The sequence below is a fragment of the Emydura macquarii genome, unplaced genomic scaffold, assembly GCF_026122565.2.
Source record: "Emydura macquarii macquarii isolate MOO-44397 ecotype Brisbane River unplaced genomic scaffold, CSIRO-AGI_Emac_v2 contig_2676, whole genome shotgun sequence".
NCBI classification, from domain to species: Eukaryota; Metazoa; Chordata; order Testudines; family Chelidae; genus Emydura; species Emydura macquarii.
Window position 1 is genome coordinate 43713309 of NW_027132813.1, and position 17643 is coordinate 43730951.

General features: G+C 42.4%; 1 protein-coding gene and 1 long non-coding RNA gene across 5 annotated transcripts in view; one reads left to right on the forward strand and one right to left on the reverse strand.

Annotated features, from left to right (window-relative positions):
- Window positions 1-7113: 7113 nt before the first annotated feature.
- Window positions 7114-14600, reverse strand: LOC137164414 (uncharacterized). The gene is made up of 4 exons (XR_010923019.1): window positions 14462-14600; window positions 13810-13949; window positions 12736-12851; window positions 7114-7871 (listed from the first exon to the last, which is right to left on the reverse strand). It is a non-coding gene; the product is annotated as an uncharacterized lncRNA (long non-coding RNA).
- A 168-nt stretch (window positions 14601-14768) lies between these two features.
- Window positions 14769-17643, forward strand: part of TASP1 (taspase 1) — a 186216-nt gene continuing 183341 nt past the window's right edge. For all 4 annotated transcript variants that reach the window (XM_067565290.1, XM_067565293.1, XM_067565291.1 and 1 more), the window contains exon 1: window positions 14769-14840. The gene's annotated coding sequence lies outside the window, so the exon portion shown is untranslated. The remainder of the gene's footprint in view (window positions 14841-17643) is intronic.

Genomic DNA, 17643 nt, shown 5'->3' on the forward strand with positions numbered 1-17643 from the left:
TTTTTGCATGGATGGCAAAAGGCACCTCACTGATACTGCTCCCCCACCAAATGTGATGTCCCTTCTCCAAATCATGGAGGCACTAGATCTTTTCAATGAAATGGTTGTACAAATTTTAAATATGGGCAACAACGACATTTCCCCCTAAACTCAATCTCAGAAATAACTGAACTGTTTTAACTAAAATTTCCCCTAAAAATTCAGCCTGAGACAGACACCTACAATTGAAAATATTGGCCTAAATGGTTAAAGCGTGGCAGAATTATAAGACTGTTTTCAGTTGCTTGTAACAGGAACTGTCAGGCAACCTTGACCATTGATGCCTTTACCAGCTCTGCCTATAACTGTTGTAAAGAAGGTAGAGGGGGAGCTTCTAGTCTACTTAATTCATAACATAGGAACAATCAGATATTCAATGAAATCGAAAGGTGGAAAAATCAAAAGTGATAAAGGAAAATATTTTTTCACACAACATATAATTAATCTGGAATTCACTGCTACAGGATGTCATTGAGGCCAAGTATTTATAACAAGATTAAAAAACGAATTAAAACATTTATATGGATAACAAGAATATCCAGAGTTGTCGTAAGTAATGCTAGTAAACATTGGAAGGGATATGAAACCTCATGTTCCAGGATTTCAGATATCTCTAACTATTAAAGAATAGAATGAGACCTAATGTGGGGGACAGATTACAATTGCCTATTGCGAGTTTCTTACATCCTCCTCTAAAGCATCAGAGATAGGACACTGGACAAAATGGACCTTCAGTCTGATCCAGTCTGTTAATTCCTGTATTCCTAGATAATTTTACTAGCTTTATGCTGTTGCAACTTCTACTCCTGGGGGAATTCTGCACCAAAAAATTAAAAATTCTAAGCACATTTTAAAATTCTGCAAAATTCTGCATATTTTATTTGTCAAAATAACACAATCTAATCATGCCAGTTGCAATTATTTTGATAATTTATTTCAAAATACTTGTCAGCAAGTGTTTGTAACAGCACAGACAAAAAAAATTCAGGAAATGTTTTTTGACAAATAGATTCCTTAGTAGGCATATTAATACAGAACCTTGAGTAATAATTCATTTAAACTATAATACAGAAACGTATTTCTGGCACTGCTCAGAAGCGGTGCAAAAGCTTGGGGAAGTCAGGGGTATCACAGGAGCTGAGGGAGAGGGAAGCAATTGTTGGGAAGGAGCCTGGGAGTGAACCTGGAGGGTTGTTGGGTGTGGGTGGGAGTACAGAACAGTTTTTTTGGGGGGAGAAAGACCATTAGGGAGTTGTGGAGCTGTCCCCCCATGCAGACCTTGGCTGACCTCTAACATCTCCCATTCAGTCAGGCATATCTGCACATGTCTCCATGTGGCCCTGCACACACCACTTCTCTGTCTCCATGTGGCCCTGCACCCTCACTCCCATTCAGCCCCTGGCTCAATGTTGTCATCCCATTAGCTCCGGTGCCCACACCCCAATCTGTCTCCTCCACACTAACCTTTCTGAACCCCAGTCTGTGTGACCCCCCCCACTCAGCAGCTCCATGTGCCTCGCTGTCCATCCCCCCGCATATCCCAGGCCTCCTCACCTAGTCCCAGGGGCAAGGCATTGTGAAGAAGGCAGCCTCTCCCCCTCTCTGCTGCTGGCTGCTCCAGCCCAAGCCAGCTACCCTCTCTTCTGATGCCACATCAGGCCCTGGAGGGCAAAAGATATAATTGCAGTGTGACCCCTCTGGCAGCTTCCCTTTGCCTTCCCATCAGAACCAATTATTCTGTGGGGGGAAAAAAATCTGCAGGGGACATTAATTCTGTGCTTGTGCACAATTCCCTCAGCAGTAAGTAACTTCATGGAAATCAGAAAAATTGAAGTAATAGTCATAAATCTGGCCCAAAGCTCTCCTACCCCCCTTTTTTAAACCATAGAGTGTACTAATGTAATATATGCCATCATGTGCAAGCAGTGCCCCTCTGCCATGTACATTGGCTACACCGGACTGTCACTACGCAAAAGAATAAATGGACACAAATCAGACATAAAAATTGGTAACATCAATAAATCAGTCGGAGAGCACTTCAGTCTCCCAGGACACTCTATAGCTGACTTCAAAGTTGCCATACTTCTACAAAAAAACTTCAAAAACAGACTTCAAAGAGAAACTGCAGAGCTGGAACTCATATGCTAACTTGACACAGTCAGACTGGATCTAGAGAGAGACTTGGAATGGTTCTCTCATTATAAGAAGTAATTGTCACTGTTCACACATTCTCACCTTCTAATCAATGGTTGTGAATAGGCCTCATCTTCTCTGAATGGATTTTGCTAACACCTACCCTCCCCATTGTTATTCCTTACCCTTGGATGTATATATATACCCCCTATCTGATTTCTATTTCTTGCATCTGATGAAGTGGTTTGCACACCATGAAAGCTTATGCCTGCAGAAATTAAACTTGTTAGTCTTTAAAGTGCTATAGGACTCATTGTTTTTGCTGCATATAGACTAACATGGTACCCCTCTGGTATTTTTCCCTAGTTATTTGTAGTGGAAGATCATTCAAAAGGGCCCAATCCTGACATCCGTATATAAGAAACCCTCTCAATGACTCCAATGAACATTTTCAAATGGAGTTTTGCCTTGTAAAGGAATGTAGGATCAGGCATTGATGTTACACCAGTGCATCCCCTTAGTGTAGATGTGCTGCGCTAGTGTAAAGCAGGGATTATTTTAGTGCACCTCAATCCAATAACATGCTGATATCAAATGCATTGGTGTAAATCCTGCGCTGTCTCAGTGTGTTATGTCTACATTGGAGAGATTGTACTGTGTCCAGCTGTAGTTAGAGGTATAGAGTTCCTTAGTGTAGATGCAGCCAAAAATCATTCTTAAGTAACTTCTTTATGAAAAGAAACTCACTAAAGTACTTTAACTACAGATAAAACAAGGACAAGAAGTAGGGGAACAAGAAGAGAAAATTCTCAGTGAGTATTAAACCTCTAGATCAGATGGGCTGCCATTGAACTAAATTGTCTAAACTATCTGAGGTTTGGTTTTGGAATAAGTTGCTTTTTACTGTATGTTTTTAAAGAAGATCTCATGCAATTTAAAATACTTTGATAGATTTCATCCCTCGCAAAAATAAGCTTGCTCAACATAGTCTTATGATGATCCCATTGCGGTCAGTGAATGCTCTGTTTAAGAACTCAGTACAGAACCAACAAGATTCCTTTCTTTTACAAGTGTTCAGAAAAATTCCTGTTCATTTCAAGATTCTTCCTGTATCAAGGGTCTTTCAAGTTAAGTTTTCAGCATTGTTGCCCACTGAATTTCACCTGGCTGTGTTTCAACTACATTTTTTCCTCTCTCTCTGTATTGTATATGAAATCTTTTATTTCATTAGTACAAAAAACTGAGCATAATCTTCACCCTGTTTAAGTCAATGGAGGCTTTGACACTGACTTCTGTGGAACTAGAGATTCACCTCACACTTGCAAAATACCCTCATACTTGTTATGACCCTTACTTTCCGTAGAACAACTACACATTAAACATCCGTAGTCAACAGATTTTAGGTACATAGGAAACTTCTAATGTGTAGCTCTAAACACAAAATGCATTAGCCTAAAATGTGGCTACTCCATAAAGATACAGTTAACTTTGAAAGCACCAGTTAGCTGGTTTTTAACCTACTTATCTTTCAAGCAACACCTACAATGACTGTATCTCAGAGAAAAACTGAGGGAGGCAGAATGAAAAAATAGGGAGACAGTTTGCTTATTTTATGCATTTATCAGCACTGTTTATATAGCAAATTTTGCGCTTTCCCCTTGTTGCTAGTTAGGTCATCAGTTTTCTCTGTGTGTTGGTCCTCCGCATAGTATCAAGGCTAAGAAACCCTTAAAAATACAAATGCTTCTACAACCCCAACTACTGAAAGGGGAACACAGGGAGAAGTGGAATGCTCTTCAAGTAAATATGATCTAGCTGTTTTAGGCTACCATCTTGCAGCCCACATGGAGCCCCATTGATGTTGATGGGGCTTTGTACAGGGTCTATCCACAGAACTTACTGCAGGACTGTTACCTTAACATCAAAAATAGGTGCAAAGGTGTAAACTATGCTTGTTGTCATAGAGCCCTGCCATGGAAACAAAAAATGTAGATCTGCATCTGCAAGAATCACCTTGTATCTGACTCGCAATCTGCACTCCTCCTTTTAACGGTATCCTCATCCACACCATACCCACAGCAGCACGCTATCCCAGAGTGCCTATCAGGAGGAGAGCGAGAGAGAGCGAGTGAGTGTGTGTGTGTGTACGTACGTACGTACGTACAGTATATAGGATCTCAAAAGTGGGAAGCAGCTATCTGCCACTCATAACCTATGAGGCTGCTTCTCTGCCTTCAAGATCCTATGAGCTGCAGACAGCTGCTTCCCTGTCTTTGAGATCCTATATTTAGAGCTGTGTTTGGGTACAAAATTTGTATCCGTGTCCAATCTGTGATGCGAAAAAATGGTCTGCCAATATCCGCATCTGCGGATATAAAGCGGATATCTGTGGATTTGCAAGGCTCTACAGAAAAACACCACATGCTTCCATTCTAAAATTACTTTCCAAATCCAAGAGATCAAAAATTTACTCAAAGAGTAGAGTAAGTGCATCTGTGCAGACCTCTGTGCTAATCTGTACTAAATTAAACATAAATGGCTGCCCCATTCTAGGGACAGCAAAAATCTTGAGTACTGTACTTTTACTTCTCAGAAAAGAAAGCATTAACATCATAGCTAAATACATCACACCTATAAACTTTCTGGACTAAAATGAGTACAAATTCCCCTCTGAAATAACATTAGATGTTAGACCCTGTACCTGTCAACATTAACTTTCCAACCGTGTTTTTTTGTTGATATAGTATAGTATAGATATAGTTACCAGAAGGGTGGTCTCTTGCACCATTTTACATCTTGAGGAAGACTATAACTTTGTTGATGTTAACGTTATCCTGATAACTATCATCACAAGCAGCTTTGACTGTTGCACACCATAAATACCTTAACTTTCTTTCTTTTTGTCTTTAAACCTATGATTCTGGCCCCAATAAAAACAAGCAAAGAAGAGCATCCTATGACCAGAACAATCAAAAGGAGGAATGCCCAACTGGAAGTGTACAATACATATGAAAACAAGAAGAAGAATTTGGACTAAACTGTTATATATGAATTGCAGCAGTTAAAACAGATAGGTTAGAAAAGTAACAAAAACAGTGGAGAATACAAACAAGATCTTGTCTACACACCAACTTTCCTAACAAACTAATAATGTATTTTTAAGCTGATTTAGTTAAATCAGGGCAAGTGGTATGTAAACAAAGCCTAAAAGAAAAGATCTACACTTTCCAAAACCACAAACATGTGACTGCATCAAATTCATTTCTTATACTGGCGGGATGTTAATGAGATGATAACTATAGGTATGGCTACACTTAGAACTGCCCCTGTGATTCTCATTCAGCTAATGCACTAAAAATAGTAGTGTAGCCATGGTAGCACAGGCAGTGGTGAGCAGCAGCACAACTAGCTGCCCTAAATACCTAGGCATACAGTCTGGCTGGTTTGTAGTTTTGGCGACTAGGCCAAACTGCCACTTGCCGCTGCCCATGCTATCTTGGCTACACTTATATTTTTACTGCATTAACTCGATGAGAGCTAATGTGGGTATGCCTACTTGAGCTGGGAATCACCTCCAGCTCCAACTGTAGACACAGCCTATGCTGCAAGGGAGGCCAGTACATTTTTTGTATACATATACTGTAGTTCCAATCTCTACAGATTAAAAACAAAACCAGATTTACTGCTGGTGACCATTTTGGCAACAGATGACTATTTCAATAAAAACAAAGCTTCTAAGCTCACATTTCTTATGCCTTTGGTTTGGCCCCCATCTAGCAACAACTGTGAAAGTTGGCCTAGGAAAGAACATAAGCACGTTCAATAAGAATATTTTGAGATGTTATGGAACATGCATTGGAAAGAACTGCGTGGGTGTTGAACAACTCCGAGTACAAAGAATGTTATTTAGACAGATCCAGGAAAGGATGCTGGAGTATTCTACTCCTGTAAAGGGACTGATTATCTGGAGAAAGTATTTCCAGTTGGCTTAATGTCATGGAAGGAGCCTGTTCTTGTGCAGGGGAAGCAGCAACCCTGCCTGGACAGGACTGCAGGTTTATTTATTCGCAGGCTACTTGAAAAGATCAACCTGCCTTGCAGGAGGCATCATAATTCAGTATCTGAAATGATTAATTCTGGTCCTCATTCAGGTGTCATTCTCCTTTCTGATGTGATCATTCCAATAAACAACTTATTGTCCCTATTATTGATTCACATGGTCTATGTTTGCACTGACCTTGGAATTGAATTATAAGGGACCTATGCTAGAGTACAGTGGTTCAGATGGGGCTAAAACCGGATATCCTTACTCAGATTTTATTCAGTCCTTTCCCAGGCACACTTCCATGAAAATCCCTATGGTTGCCCTAAATTGATTCCGTGTGTGTGTGTAATGGATGGAATGTCATTTAGTTTCCTATCTTTGTTCTTTTACTGATGATCATACTCTTCGTTCCTCTTCCTGCATCTATGTTCTTGCCTCCTACCTTTCCTAACGGGGAACCATCCCACCAGTCCAGAATTGGGGAAGCGCTTCACTGTGGTTCTATCTACTCTTGCCCCAAATGCACTCCCTCTCCTTTAGAAAGCCCCCTTTGCTAAAGTGGGAAGAAAAGTGGCTTTAATGAAGCTTATCCTCTTCCATCATCTGATTAAAGGAAACATTAAAATAACACAAATGAGACTTAACTAGGACTGAAGTTTATGTACTTCTTCCAGAATAAATCTTCCTTGTGTATTGCACCATGGGCTGTTTTAATATGGAGAATTCCAGATTCATAACATGACATGAAGGGAAACAGCATTATCATTTTATGCAGACACACAATGATATATATATGGAACCATCTTGCTCATATGTTAAACAGTCACTGCACAGATGAAAATTTAAAAAACAGACTTCATGTACCATAGCCAATTCTAAATCAATCATGAGTTTTATTTAAGGAGTCTTCACTTACAAATCCCAAAAGTGTTACAAAGCTCTATACGTACAATCTGCACAGTATCTTTCAGAGGTATCTGAGGGTTTTTAACTTTAATATTTTGGCAACGTTCTCCACATCATTACTACAAGGTAGTATTACATTTGAATGCATGCTGTCAGATATTATGGACCCAATCCAATGCAAACTCTTGGTTATTGTATGCTGCCTATGTTGATGTAAAGGAGCCATAAACCTGCCATAAAGCCCCTCCAGGGAACTTCTGCAATGTAGGGAGAATCCTTGACATATGCAGAGTAGCCTACAGTATACAACACCCCACAAGAGACCATGGTGCAGGGAATCAAGTGGCTAGCAGAATCAACTACACAAATAATAAAAAAACCTGACAGTTAACTGTGGAGTTCCCAGGCAGGAGGATATTAGATTCCATGAATTGGTTATTTCACTGCATGGAGACAAAAGATTTGACTTCAACCATGTTATGACCTTTTCTAGTTTATTAACAAGCATGTACACGCTTGAACAGGGTTATTATTAGAAAGCAATAGCAAAGGAGAGCTCATAACTCTCAGATATAGCACCTTTTCAGACTTCCAGCACAAGATTGTTCTGTTGAAGTTTCCAGCTAAATTGCGTTCATATGCTTGCACCACATTGTGTGGGTCTGTGTTTCTACTTCTCTTCAACCAGATTAAATCTTTTTGAATGAGCTCATGGGGATACTGCTCCCCATTGCCAACAACATATGGTCTTCATGGTTATGAAAAACAAAAGGAAACCATCTGAGATTTATTCTGATAACAGTGATCTTAAAAACAGGCTTAAGGGTCTTCTAGCTTCAAAGAACCTACTGACCTCAACAATTAACCCAACTAGTTAAGTACTGAGAGATAGCTGAAATGGCTGTTAAACTACTATGCATATTCCTCTCTCAGCTAGTTACTTATGTACAGTTTATTGGCTTAATATTATTACGAGGGAGGTTGGGTGAAGCTTCATTGAAAGTGGAGGCATGACAACTTCCCTTGATTCAGGGTAAATGCGAGAATGAGTTACGCTCTTTTATGGTGTAAAATAGCTGAAGCAAAAAGCCTCAAAAAGCCAGGCCACATGCAAGATTGGTCAGAAACTGAGCTATATGGGCAAGGAGGTTATGTTTGATGGAAGCACGTGTGTGTCTGAGAAGATGAAGACAAAAAATCCAAGCAGACAGCAAGATGACTGCAAATATGGCCCTGAGGAAAAAAGCAAGAGAGAGGGAGAGTTTTTTGGGAAGAATGCTGGCTATAAAGAGGCTTGGAACTATAAACGAAGTAATTATCTCTTGTTTGACTCCTATTGTATTCTGGGAAATATACATTCTTTGTAATTAAACAGGATTGCATCAAAAACTTCTGGGATGGAGGTTAGCACAACTGAATAATAGACAGAACAGGAGGAAGGCCAGAGAATCACACCAACACCAGGAAGAGGCAGGTCTATGTGACCTGTGACTCCCTACGAAGAACAGGCAGGCCTGTCACCAGAGTTTGTCTGAAGAACAGAAGGGTGTGCTATCTGCCAGGAGCTAAGATATGAATTGTGGACCAGAGGCTGAAGAGATCCTAATGGGAGCAGGAAAGAATCCTTCATATGGGAACAAGTGATACTTCTAGATTCTCCCTTGATGCGTTCCAGTGAGAATATGCCAGGCTGGGGAAGAAGCTTAAAGAAATGGAGGCTCAGGTGATCTTCAGTGGGATTCTACCCGTCTCTAAGAAGGAGAACAAAGGTGAGAAGATTATGACGACCAACAGATAGCTCAGGCAGTGGTGCTATAAGGACTTTGTGATCTTTGACCACTGAGAGGCATTCATGGACAGAGGATTGCTCTCATGGGATGCACTCCACCTCAGTAGGGAGGGAAACAGTCTTCTGGGATGAAGGCTGGCACAACCGATTTAAAAAAAAAAAAAAAAAAAAAAAAAAGCTTTAAACCAGGAACTCATGGTAGATGGATGGGAGATGCTTATGTAATCTCCATGGCTGATTCTAATGTTGAATGGGAGGAAAATCAAGAGAGAGAGAATACAGCAATGGAAAAAGAAACAGCAGTGGGTAGGAGAATGGCAGTATCTTTCCTCTTACTGTCCAATACCAGTGAAGCGAACACTCAGGTAGGGAATACTGGCAGTAGAATGGCTACCTAATCAGGTGAGGAATCTTGGCAAATCCAAGGAGAAACAACTAAGGTATTTGTACACAAAATGCAAGGAAAGTGGATAACAAAAATGAAGGAACTACTGGTGCAGGCAGTGAAACCAGATATTATCGGGACAACAGAAACATGGTGTATTAGTAGCCATGACTGGAGAACAGGTATTGAAGGGTATGTGCCGTTCAGGAAAGAGAAATAAAGGCAAAGGTGGTGGAGTAGCACTGTATATTAATGATGAGGTAGACTGTAAAGAAATTAGAAGTGATGGAATGGATAAAAGAGTCTTTGGGGGTCAAAATCACTTGGGGAAGAAAGCTACCAGAGGCTTCCCTGGGATAGCGCTTGGGGTATGATACAGACCACCAGGATCCACTTTGGATAAAAACCTCTTTAATGTTTTTAATGAAATAAATACTACTGGGAATTGTGTGATTATGGGAGACTAATTTCCCAGATATAGATTGGAAGACAAGTGCTACTAATAATAGTAGGGCCCAGATATTCCTGGATGTAAAAGCTGACAGATTTCTTTGCCAAACAGTTGCCAAAACTACAAGAGATGATGCAATTTTAGATTTGATATTGGTGAGTAGTGAGGACCTCAGAAGAGCTGGTTGTAGGGGAAAACCTTGGTTCAAGGGATCATGAGCTAATTCAGTTTAAACTAAATGGAAGATAGAATTACAACTAGGGTCCTTGATTTCAAAAGGGCAAACTTTTAAAAATTAACGGAATTAGTTCGGTAAGTAGACTGGACTGAAGAACTCAAGGATCTGAATGTGGAAGAGTTTTGGAATTACCTTAAATTGAAGTTATAGAAACGATCTGAAGCCTGCATCCCAAGCAAGGGGAAAAAATACGTAGGAAAGGGTTGTAGTCCAAACTGGATGAGCAAGCATCTCAAACAGATCATTAAGAGAAAGCATACAATGAATGGAACATGGGATGGATGACCAAGGAAAGCTATCTCTTGGGGGCCAGAAAGTATAGGGAAAAAGTGAACTACCAAAAGCCAAGCAAAGTTGACCATGCAAAGGAAATTAAAAGCTATAGTAAAAGGTTCTATAGCATATAAATAAAAAGAAAACAAGGAAAGAAGTGGGACCACTAAGGAATGAGGATGGGGTGGAGATTAAAGAATCTAGGCACGGCCCAACACCTAAATGAATACTTAGTCCCAGTTTTTCATAAGGGTAATCAGGAGCTTAGGGGTAGTGGCAGGGTGGCTAATGGTATGAGGACATGGAAGTAGAAATGACCACATCAAAGGTGAAAGTCAAACTGAAACAGGTTAATGAGTCCAAATCAGGTGGCCTGGATAATCTCCATCCAAGATTATTAAAAGAACTGGCACATGAAGCATCAAGCCCAATAGCAAGGATTTTTACTGAATCTATAAACTCAGAGTCATACCCTATGAGTGGAGAATTGCTAATATAGTACCTATTTTTAAGAAAGGGGGAAAAAGGGTTTGGGAAACTACAGGCCTGTTAGTTTGACCACAATTGTATGCAAGGTCTTAGAACAAATTTTGAAAGAGAAAACAGTTAAGGAAATAGAGGTAAATAGTAATTAGGATAAAATACAATGTGGTTTTTACAAAAGGTTATTTGTGCCAGACTAACCTGATCTCTTTCTTTGAGAAGATAAACTGATTTTTTAGACAAAGAAAATGCAGTAAATCTAATCTACTTGATTTTCAGTGAGACATCTAATACAGTTCCAAATGGGAAATTGTTAGTTAAATTGGAGAAGATGGGGATTAATATAAGAATTGAAAGGTGAATAAGGAATCGGATGAAACGGAGACTACAATGGATCATACTGAATGGTGAATTGTCAGAATGGAGGGAAATTACTAATGGAGTTCCGCAGGGATCGGTCTTGGGACCAATCTTATTTAAAATTTTTAACAGCCTTGGCACAAAAAGTGGGAGATTTGCAGATGACACAAAGTTGGGAGGTACTGCTAATATGGAGGAGGAATGGATCATCATACAAAAAGATCTAGAAGACCTTGAAAACTGGAGTAACAAAGGGGATGAAATGTAATTAGTGCAAAGTCATGCACTTCAGGACTAACAACAAGAATTATTGCTATAAAATGGGGATTTATCAGTTGGAAATGACAGAGGAGGAGAAACACCTGGGTGTATTGGTTAATCACAGGATGATTATTGGCCACCATCATGATGTGGCTGTGAAATAGGGTAATGCAATCCTAGGTTGCACCAGGTGAGGTATTTCCAATAAAGACAGAGAAGTGTTGCCATTATATAAGATACTGGTGAGAACTCATTTTGAATATGGTGGACAAGTCTGGTCTCTCATGTTTAATAAACATGAATTCAAACTGCAACAGGTATAGTGAAGGGCTACTACGATGATCAGAGGAATGGAAAAACTATCTTATGAAAAGAGACTCAAAGTGCTTGGCTTCTTTAGCCTAATCAAAGGTTGAGGGGAGATAGGATAGCTTTCTATAAATACAGCACAGGAATAAATACCAGGGAGGGAGAGGAGTTATTTAAGTTAAGCACCCATGCTGGCACAAGAACAAATGAATATAAATTGGCAAATCAACAAGTTTAGGCTTGAAAGTGATGGTTAGAAACCTTTGTCTAGAGGAGCGAAGTTCTTGAACAGCCTTCCAAGGGGAGCAGTGGAGGCAAAAAAACCTAACTGGGTTCAAGACTAAGCTTGATAAAAGTCCTTGAAGGGGATGGTATGATGCATGTAGCGGATCTGTGACTGCCAGTAGCAAATATCCCCAACAGCTGATGATAGGAAGGCTCTGAATTACTACAGATAATTCTTGTCCAGGTGTCTGGCTGTTGGGTCTCGCCAAAATGCTTAGGGTCCAACTGACTGCTATATTTGAGATTGGGAAGGAATTTTCCCCTGGGTCAGATTGGCAGAGACCCTGGTTTGTTTGGTTTTTTTACTGTCCTTTGCAGTATGGGGCATAGGTCAATTGCAGGTTTAAACTAGGGTAAGTGGTGGATTCTCTCTGTAACTTGAAGTCTTTAAATCATGATTTGAGAACTTCAGTAACTCAGCCAGAGGTTATGGGCCTATTACAGGAGTAGGTGGGTGAGGGTTTGTGGCCTGCAATGCGCAAATGGTCAGACTAGATGATCATGATAATCTCCTCTGGACTACAAGCATAAATACTTAAGTCTATGATCAATTTCTCTTACTAATGGAAACAACCCACAAGACCTCGAATATTAGCTAACCACCTGGGCCAAAAAGCAGTAACAATATCTCTATCCCATTAGCAAAACTCTGTCCTTGATCCTGTCCCTTCCCCACCATGACAGTCCAGGAAGTGACAGTCTTTCTGTGCATCTGTCACTACTAACATGAATGTTGTAGTGTATTGGATTAGGCACACCAGAAATCCATTCAACTAACCTGGGAATAAGGCAGTAAAATGTATGCAACTTGAGTTTGTACTGCACTTATCATGGCGAGTTTGTAATGTTCACTGCATCTTCATGCAAGTCCCTTTCCCCTTCATTCTTAATGTCCTGTCAATGTAGAACAATATTCAGGAGGGCATATTCAACTGAAAACAAATCAACTTGACTGAGGCCAAGCTGCTTCCTGTGATAGTGGTTTTAAGAAGCTTAAAAGCAAGCAAAAGAGCACAATAAACTTGCCAACAAAGTATGTCTTAACCAGCTTTGCATATACTTGGCAAGCAAAAAAAAAAACTCAAAAACCCCCCAAAACCCACCAAACTCTATAGTCACCAGTCCAATGTAAGAGAAGACAAGATAGCTCAAATAGCTCCTCATAGTCAATATGTGGATAAAAGTGTATTTATACAGCTGCAAGAGACCACAAGGAGCCAGAGGCTAAAACTGGCCACATGCAAGGTGCTGGCAGGCATACCCTCTGAACATGTTTTTCTCTTTAAGGAGGACAAGCTGCAGCCATACTGTCCCTAAAGCCTGAGAGGCCAACCTCCCCATGTGTCTGTATGACATCCTTGGTTTCAAGGTGCTGACAACCAAATCACTTAGCAATATATCCTCAAAGGGCCCATGGCACTGAATTTAATCTGACCTAATCCAGGATTGCTGGTAAAGGCCAAAACCTGCAAACAAGATGATTAAACATGCAGAGGCTTTTAGCACCTCAATTGCACTTAGGCTCAGGTGAATAATGCAGAACACTTCTGTTGAACAATAAGAGCCCCTGACAAAAGGAGGAGACCCTTAATTTCTGAAGGCTGTATAACACAGTCAGTACCTTTGTAGTACTTACTCACCTTGGTGAGCTTCTTTTAGCTATTACCTGGATAGAGACTTGTCTTCAAAACTGGGACTAATAAAAGCATAGGTATTATGCCCTAGAAAAAGCACCCAGGCAAAGCATGTGTGCCATGCCTGAAAGGTCAGCTATAGGCACTGCAAACCTAGAGGAATTCAGCCAAGGAGAGTATTTTTTCAGCATTTTGCTGACAGCTGGTCATCTACTTACTAGGTTTGATGTTAGGCAGGAGATGGAGAGAAAGACCTGATGTGGAATCAGCTTCTGTCCACATCAAGCACTGAACTTTCCCTACCCCCTGGCAAGAAAGCCTGCCTATCTTAAATCGGGCTGAGCAGTTGGAGAGGCCCCTGCAAACAAAGAGAAACCAGAAAATCTCAGCACTGGGAAAGATCATGTGTAAAACAGAGAGAGCCTGCGGGTGACAGAGCCAAGGAAAGAAGAGGCCGCAGGTGCAGAGCATCCAGGGCAAGGGGCGCCAGGTCTCGCCTGGAGCCGTCTCGGGGCTCGCAAGGCCTGCTCCCGCAGCCTTCAGGGACAAGCAGGACGAGAGCCCTTGTCCCCGGCTGTGGGGGAGCCTCTCACCTCTTCTTGGTGCTCTGGGCCGCGCTTGTTCCAGTGGCACTGGCAGGCGCTCAGCACCTCTGACAACACGGCCCCTGCCCCTGGGCCTCAGCTCGTGCCTCTCTGGTTCCCGCAGCCGGCCGCGCGACTCGGGCAACGGGGAGAGCACGGCCCTGCCCAGCGCAGCCCAGCCCACAAATGAGGGCCAGGGGGCCCGGAGGGAGACCCGGGACGTTGGGAACGGCGCGAGGGACGGCTCGGACCAGCAGGGCGCGCGCTTCACAAGGGGCTAACCAACCGTCGCCCGCGCGGGGCTGGGCGCGCCTGTAAGCGGCCCGGGCTGCGCGAGGAGACAGGAGGAAGCCGACGGGGAGGCCCCGGGGTGAGCGGCTACCACGCCCCACTGCGGTCCTGAACGACTTCTGGCGGCCCCCGCAGCCGCTCCTGCCTGGTCCTTTAACGCCCCCCTCCCCTGTTCCCTATTGGCAGAGCCGCCGCGGAGGAGGCGGGCGCCCGGCGGTGTTCGCACCCAGCCCGCCAACGGGCACCCAGGCTGCGCCCATCTTCTGGGGGTCACGTGAGCGGAGCTGACCACTGACGGCCTGCCGGGGGCGGTGGCTCCCTTCCACCGGGGCTGCCGCCGGTTGAGCGGCCGTGGGTGCGCGCGGCTGCAGCGGGTGAGTGCCTCGTGCCCCATCCCCCATCCCCCCCCTCCTCCATCTGCCGAGTGGGGCTCGCTCGCTTCCTAGAGCTGCGGCGGCGGCCCCGGGCCGCTCTGGGTCGGGAGCCGAGCGCGGGTCCGAGTCGTCCCCAGGGGTCGCAGGGGCCCTGTGACATCACCATGTGCCAGTGTGACGTCATCTCTCACCCTGAGGTGCTGGCCCCCTGGGTGGTGTCACGTCGTGCTCACCGCGGGGCGGGGCGGGGCGTTACTAGGGTGTCGCCTCCGATGTCACAGCGGGTGGTGGCGATGTGACGTGGGGCTGAGCTATCCCCGCCAGGGTGGTGGTCGCTGTGGGGCTGCGTGGCGTCACTGTGATGTCACCGAGGTAGGGGCCTGACTCCATCTACGCGCAGATTGGCCCTGCGGTGCTGTCACTCTGCTGGGCGGTCTAGGTCGTTCTGAACTAAGGCCCTGTCGGTCACTCCCCACTGACCCTAAGAGGGTTTGCACCAAAGGTTGTAACTAAATTTGCTTAGGACACAACCTCTGTGTGAGCGGTGAAGGGGCCCATCGCTCTAGTCTGATCTCCTGTATGTCACAGGGCCTAACATTTCATTTGTCACCCCTGTAGGGAGCCCACTAACTTGTGTTTGGCTAAAATACATTTTCCAGAAAGGCAGCTAGTCTTGAGTCAAAGACATCAAGTGATGAACAATCTAACACCCAGCTTGATGCTTTTTCCAGTGATTAATAAGCCACCCTGTTAAAAATGTGTGCCTTTATTTCTAAAAATATTTTCCTGATACTTTATTAGCCTCTTTCTGCAAAAAATAGCCTGGAATTTGGGAACAGTTTTTTTCAAAAAGTGCATAATTAACTTTAGTAATATTAAATAATCTGTCTTCACATCTTAATCATGATCTAATTTTGCTGTTAATTTCTCAGTATAAAGAGAGTTCCTTCTTGACTATCTTTGTGGCTGTTGTTCATGCCTTAATCAAATTCTGTCTCCATTACTACTCGCTTCTTCTAAATCTTCCTGATACCCCCATTATCTTCATAGAACCTGTTCAAAATACTGTTATGTTACTGAAACTCTTCCTGTCATTCAGTCCATATTACCCGTCTTTTAAATTCATTCACTAGTTCCTCTTTTCCCAACATACCAAATTCTGACTTCATCTATTGAGTTCTAGGCCCTTCATAATTGCACTGTCTGAACTTGAGACCTTCTGTCATATTACATTTCCTCTGATTTATCCATGATGTCTGCCTTGATGCTTCTGTTTTACTATGTACATTTAATTCTCCCATTTTCTTTGCCTCTTTACTTATTGCTTGCTGTGCATGGAACAGCTTCTTGTTCCCTGTTTTCCCTGACCATTGTCTCAGTTCAAATGCCTCCTAAAACTAACTCTTCAGTGTTGCACCCAGGAACTGAGTTATATATCTTAATAAAGAAGACATTCTTTAATGGAGTCATCAAGATATAGACATAACTTAATATTTATTCTTCCTTATCCCATCTTTGCATGTTTGTTACTCATTTGTCATATCTGTATAGGTATCCACATAGCTCGTATCACTAGACTGTAAGTTCTTACAGGCAAGTGTTATGAACAAGTGAGAATTAGGACACAAAAGGAGGCAAGTGCACTTGTGGCAGCTTAATAGCAGACCATGTAACCTGGGAGACTCCTGTTTGAGTGCATCCTTATGGGGTCCCAAACAACTGCTAGTTTCTACCAAGTGGGGGAAGCACTCTTAGCTGTGTCTCTATGGTTAGTCTTCCCTAGGCAGGATCTGTGTGGCTAGGGTGCTTCAGGACACTAGCTGGAGGAGTTCAACCCCCAATATGCTTGCAGCTGTAGAGATGACTAGTGATAATGCACTGTGGTGGTGGGAGAGTGAAGTTCATGCTTAGAGGAGATCTGAAAAAGAGAAAGGGAATTTAGAAGGAAGATGCGGATGGGAACACGGATGGGGCAGACAACTAGAACAGCTAGAATGGGAAAACTTGAAGGAGGGTACATGTGGAACCAGAAATGGTGTTTGGAGGGGAATAGGAGGTATGTGACAGATATGACAATTTGTGGATTTGATGTGGAGAGGAAGTTAAAATGGAAGGATTTTATAGAGATTGCATTGCCTTGTTTACAACATAGAACATGCAAACTGGGGCATTGTATTGCTGGTATAAAATCTACAACCTTTCATATCAGCAGGTGTTTACAGTGTTTAAATGCATGCTGTCACATAGCTTAGGCCCAGCATCTATCTAGCGTTATGAGGAGTTTAAACAAAAATGCATGTTTTTCCTTTCATGCTCCAGCGGTTCACCAGTACTCTCTCCAGTGTTCAGTTGCACCCATGCTTAATATTATGGGAGGATGGATGTAAAGGGATAGCTGCTAACAGTTAGATCACCCTATAAATATATTTCTATCTGCTGCCCTCCCGATCATTGTCATTTCTCTGGAGAAGGAATATGCCATTTTATGCCATATAACAGGGGGTGTTTCTCACAAAAACTGTCCCCAGCAAGCAAACTGCACAGCTGGTTGTAAATGGGGCTGTTCCTGCTTCAGTCCATGGTTCCATGCAATACTTTCAATTGTACTGATAAACAAAATTGTCATTGTATTTACTTATTAAAGTTAATTAGGGAGGAAATGAGTTAATATACACAGAGGTTAAAATTATGTATACAAATATTCTTTTAAAATAAACTAAGTGTGTACTCTTAACTGTTTCATAACATCTTTTCTATGCATTCAGTACCTTATCGAAACATAACTGCTAATAAACATTTGTAT